The 6,000-nt window shown below is 43.4% G+C and overlaps 1 protein-coding gene across 1 annotated transcript in view; it reads left to right on the top strand.

The window, feature by feature from the left end:
• Positions 1–5,160: 5,160 nt before the first annotated feature.
• The window catches only part of ANO4 (anoctamin 4), a 422,274-nt gene continuing 421,434 nt past the window's right edge, over positions 5,161–6,000 (top strand). Inside the window, exon 1 of the mRNA XM_081248924.1 lies at positions 5,161–5,288. The gene's annotated coding sequence lies outside the window, so the exon portion shown is untranslated. The remainder of the gene's footprint in view (positions 5,289–6,000) is intronic.

Here is a 6,000-nt window from a genome sequence, read left to right as displayed (position 1 = left end):
GAGGATAAATTTCTGTTTTTTTTAAGCCACCCAGTTTGTGATCCTTTGTTACAGAAGCCCTAGGAAACTCATGTTAACAGGTTCTTACTGACCTATGAAGTCACCTCTGAAGGGGCAGTGGGTATGTCACACAGTTTCATCACAAGGTGATGGGACAACTGAAAGGCCCTTGAATGTTGCTTCTGTTTCAACAAACTCAAACTGGCTGAGACCATAAGGAAAGTTATTATTTCATATAATAGGAAGGCCTGTTGGGAGGACAGGTTGAGTGGGCTGCTCGATGATGTTGTGAAAGACCTTCTCCCCTTTGCCTCTGCTTCACAGCCTCTTATGTCACCTAAGGCTGCCGTGGTTCCAGGAATTTCACTCAGGCACAACAGTGATCAGAGAGAAAGGAGCTTTCGTGCCTTCCTCAGGTGTTCACTTGGGGAGCTGAAACTTTCCCCTGAAGCACCTCAGAGACTTCTATCTCATTGCGTGGGATTTGGTCACATGACCTCCCTTCAGCAAATCACTGACAAGGGAGATAAGATCGTGGTCTTTACACCCATCATGGCCCATGTGGAGGTCGGGGAGTGTGAGGGCTGTCTGCCCTGAGTCACAAGCTGCGTGGGAGTGGGATGAATTCCCAAACACAATGTGACTCTGTTGGGAGGAAGGGGTGTGGGTGGAGGATGGATTCAGCACAGTCATCAGGCAGTGTCCACAGCCCACAGTCTGTCCAGTACAAAGCACTTTAAAAATATTTATAGTAAAAGCAGCAAATAATTAACAACTTTATGCTCAAAGTACTGGAGGGAGGACATCTCTGAGTCATCCAGCAATTCTTTTTTAAAAGCTCTTTTTGTTTTCTTTCATCTCCTGTACTTCCGTCCTTCTCTTACAGGATAGTCATCCCACAAAGAAGTGTCTCATTTGTGAGGGAATTCCATTTAAGAGAACAGAACACTTCTGGACTTCCTATTAATGTAGTTCCTTATAGGAACCTATGTCCTGACCAAAGAATTGCCAAAAGAATTGCCAAAAAATCCAAACAGAAAAAGTGACACCTTCTGAAATTTTTCTACCTATCCATGAGACCCTTGGAAAACTCCTTATTTTCTTCTTCTTCTTCTTTTTTTTTTTTTCTGGCCGCACGGCATGGCATGTGGGATCTTAGTTCCCCGACCAGGGATGGAACCCGCGCCTTCCCCGACCAGGGACCGAACCCGCGCCCCCTGCATTGGAAGCGTGGAGTCTCAACCACTGGACCACCAGGGAAGTCCTGAAAACTCCTTATTTTCTGATAGTAAACTCCCATTTTTTCATGTATGAAAGATTTAAGAACTTTAAAGTTGATTAATATCATTTTTTTTCTCAAGACAGCCTATAATTTTGAGTGTTCCTTACATGTCTCTGTTTAGGAGTTGGGGGCTAGTGGGTGATAGTGTTGGCGTGCAACTCAGAGAAAGCTGAGACCCCTGCTTCTCCCCCACCCCCGACCTGGGGACAGGATGGTGGGTGAGGGAGAGTGAGTACACTGCCAATGTGACATTCCTGTTACTTGCCTCTTGGGCACTTGGACACTAGCTGTTCCCTTGGATGGTTGAATAACCAACCACCCAAATACGTTGACCTCATTGTTGCTTTTAAATTTAGGCTGGTCCATTTCTATTCCATCATAATCATGTAGATCTTATCATAGCTCATTTGTATCAATGACATGAATTAATATATTTGCTAATGAACTCCATTTCTGGATTAAATGATGTGGTAATTTCCTAAAGTAAAAAAAAGGGGGGGGGTGGCTTCTTAGCACTGTGAACAATATTTTTTCAAAATTAAGTATATGTTATAAATTAGCTATCATTTTATGAAAGAAATGGTAAAACCTGAAATTATGGAGAGTCCAGAGTTCCTTGGGACTTTTAAGCCTAACGCTTTCACGGTGTGTGATATATATTTTACACCCTTCTCTGTATAATGACTCTCAAGGAGCTTGGGAATATGGAAAGAGAAGAGGCATTTAAGCAAGTTTCCGAATGAAACAACAAGGCGAGGGAAAACATGGTCCTGTAATTATTCTTCTTGTAAAAGGATTCTCTGGTGTGAGTAGGAGGTAATATGTTTTCACATTTTTAATAAAAACATAATGGAACATCAATTCAAATGGTGCCTCCTAGAATTTCATTTCTATGCCCCAGTACACTCTTAGGAGCTATGGGAGATCCAAGAGTGTTGATCACAAGATAAACACACAACATCAGAGGTTTAGTCCAACAAACAGGATCGGGGGGGCAGCCTTGGGGTCAGTAGTGTTCAGTTCAGCTTCCACTGCAGCTGTGGCTCCATTGCAGTTCTGAACATTAATTTGTGTTCTCTGTGATTATCTTCAGAGGCTCCATAGCCCTTACCAGAGAAAGAATCACTCACCTCACTGTATTCCACTTACCTTTTAGGAAGGTGACTGACCAAGAAGTGTTCAAGCAGTCCAGTCAGCATGTTCTCAAGGGTGTCAGCATTCCCCTTTCCTTGTGCATTCTGGTCCATTGAGCTCCCTCTATAAAAAATTGTTCAGAAAGGAATAAATAACCTAAAAGCAATTTGAGGGGGAAACAGGCCCCGATTCCATCTCCTAGAATCCTTCTTGTTGCCTGTGTTCTCAGTGCGAGGCAGGAGACCAGAGCACCCATGTTGTCTTTGATGAGCCTGGGCTTGAATCTGTTATTTCTGTGTAGTTATTGACCTTGCGGAAGTAATAATGTCCCTTAGCCTTGGTTTCCTCATCTGTCAAATGGGAATATTAGTACCTTCCTGACAGGGTTATTGTGAGGTTAAATGAGGTGGTCCTGATAGATCCCTTAGCACATTGCCAATAAGCATTAGACAGTATTGTAACTTTTAGTGGATTTATCATTTTATGACAATGAAGTAGATTGTTCATTCCTGGGCCTCAGGCGTGGCTTCAATGTGGATGAGTTCCAGATTTCAGCTCTGGTCCTATGTCTCCTAATCCTCATTTCCGTTGTTTTTTTCAGTCTACTGCCAGACATTTCCGCATAGATATTTCCACTAAAGCTCAACCTCCTCGTGTCTAAAAAAACACACTCAACCTTCTTCAGCCCTTGCCAGGCCAGTCCTTCTGATGGCCACAGTGAGGATGAGGAAATCCACCATTCTGTTTGCCATGAGTCTTCTCTGACATCTTGCCAGCAAAAAACAAAGCTACCTGGTGGCCCCAAACTCCTTTCTTTCCACGTCATTGTTGCGTATCTCTCTGGACCTCTTTTCCTTTCTTGCTGCCAACATTTAAATTTGGTCCCTTAATAATGTTTGCCTGGCCTCTGCTTCACAGCCTCTTATGTCACCTCCTTGCCGCTGGTCTAGGAAGAATTCAGTGAACAGTGGGTATCTATTGAATGCCAGGGGAAAGAGCCAAATAGAGAAATGCTGGGAGGGAGTTTTAAAGATGACTAAGACACCCTCTGACCTTGAGGGATACTCAGCTCATGAGAGAGACACATAGAGAGAAGGAACACTTGGCTGCGAAGTGTGGGCAGGGACTGTCTGACACATATCCATGTTCAAGTGGTTTCCCACATGGTGTGGGAGGGCTGCTCCAGACAACATCGTCCAGTCTGCAGGATCCATGCACGCCTCCTCCCTTGTTGCCCCTTTTGGGCTTTCTTGGTGCCTCAACACCCCCTCCCCAATTTGGACTTTCTCCCCACACACCTCCAGCCCCTGCACACCAACACCTTTTACTGGGCCTCCCTTTACCGTGGTTAAGACAGCTTGGGGGAGTCAGAGGAATCTCCCCAGAAGGGGTCACCACCAGAGGAAGGAGGCACAGATTCTGCCTTTTGCTGCCGTCCATTTGATTATGCCAATCCCCACTTCACAAACTTTTAGGGATATTGCTTTGCCTAGCAAGTAAAATCTAATTTTCTTACCTTGGCATTTAAGAGCCTCAGCTGTCTTGTATCAACCTACCTTTCCATTCTTGTTTTTTTCTGACTACACTTACATTATATTTCTAAATTCTGTACCTTGGTTGCAAATGCAAAGGCCTGCAGAGATCAGGCATGCAAGACAAATAAGTGAAGCAGGCTGGGAGTAAGGTATTAGGGAATGGTGGGGACTGCGGCAGACAGGAATTCCTTTACTCCGCTTTAAAAGAGTGGCTCTGTGCTTACTTCAGCTGACAGTTGCCACATGGGAATGTGGTCCAGTGTTGCTTGATCTTTAGGAGAAGATCAAGAGATTTTTAAAGAGAGGACAGAAAGCTGGATTTTTGTTGAGAATGCTCTAGACTTTTATTGTTGTCAATTTTAATTTGAACTTTACTTCAAATTAAGAAAAATGTGGGCTAACAGAACACATCTACAGAACAGATCTGTCCCTCTGATTGTTTTAGGTGGCAACTCTTGCCTAGAAGGCCAAGTTCATGCCATCTTTTCCACGACCTAGTTCCTCCACCTAGAAAGGGCTTTGTCCCCTGAAATCCTGGGGAATGTTTTTGTCCTACTTTAAACTATTTCTTTCATCTTGCTTTGTACTGTTGTTAGTTGGAAAAAGGGAAAAAACATAGATTTTGGAGCCAGACAGATCTGGGCTTAAATTCTGCCTCTGGCACTTAATGGCTGCTTGACCTAGGGCAAGTTGAGGTCCAATTTCCTATAAAACAGAAATAGTAATTGTATTCTTGTACAGTTGCAGTAAGGATTACAATCACTTATGCAAAGTACCTAGAACATAATAGACTTTCAGTTATCTTTTTCATTATGATCACAAGTCTTATCTCCTTTGTTGAACTCTGAGCTCCTTAAGGGCAAAGACTGGGCACCTAGAACATAGTATGTGCTTAATAAACATAGGTTGACTAGTTAACAAGATTCATCCAGTGTGACAATTCCTGCCTATTTATTGGTAACATTCATCCTTATCTCAAGTGGTGTTTGATTTGACGCTCAGCTAAGACTTTGGGGGAAATACAGAAAGAAATACGGTATAAGGCTTTGATTGCTGATCCTGACCTTATGTGTTTGTCTTGCCAGGTTATGACGTTGCTGGGCCTGTTGCAGTTGGGCTCACCCACTGGAAAAATCCATATGCACAAGACAGACCCACCCTCCCATCAGATCTGCCTCTCTTCGTCTCCAAAGATGCAGGCATCCCAGTATATCACCAATCCTTCACTCGCAAGATTGAGCTGGCCACACCTCTGTCTTGTCCAGCCTCACTGTCCATCACTCCAGTGCCTTCTTACAGCAGCAGCAGCCAGGAAACCCTGAGCCAAGACACAGCAGGTAACAGTGCTAGCTTCCTGTTGGAGATTCAGGACTCAATGTGTTTAAAAGTTCCTTCATGCATTTGCCTGCTGAATAGATTGAATCTGCATTTCTGCTTGTGTGATGCTATGGACCCCAGCAATTCTCCCATATTCACTGGCCTTTAATAGCTTGGCTGTATCAGAAGGAAGGTTAGATGTGTTTAGAAATATTTGACCTAAGCGTTAGTTCTATTTGGTAAGATGTCGTCTGGAAATCAACTCTGAATCAGAATTCCAAGTTTTGTCATAGGACTTTTTGTTTGTTTAATTTTTATCCTCTGTTTAGTGACAAGGCATTGATCTTGGATTACAGTCTTATATTCAAAAAAGTCATTTTTGAATACTTACCTCAGTTACTAGCAATACATGATGCTCCACAAATTTGATCTGTGTCATGGGTCTTCGAACCACTGCCAATGGGCCAAATCTTGGCTGCCACATGTTTTTGTTCAGCCCAAGAACTAAAAATAGTTTTTACTTTAAATGGTTGGTGTCTTAGTCAGTTCAGGCTGCTATAACAAAAGACCACAGACCAGGTAGTTCATAAAAAACAGAAATTTATTTCTTACAGTTCTGGAGGCTGGAGGCTTGAGATCAGGGTGCCAACATAGTTGGGTGAGGGTCCTTTTTTGGGTCGCAGACTTCTCACAGTATCCTCACGTGACAGAAAGGGAAAGGGGCCTCTGTGG

Source organism: Mesoplodon bidens (genome assembly GCF_964165515.1).
Source record: "Mesoplodon bidens genome assembly, chromosome: 11".
Taxonomy (NCBI): Eukaryota; Metazoa; Chordata; class Mammalia; order Artiodactyla; family Ziphiidae; genus Mesoplodon; species Mesoplodon bidens.
Note: the sequence above shows the minus strand (reverse complement) of the source record. Positions and strands in the feature narration are given on the sequence as shown.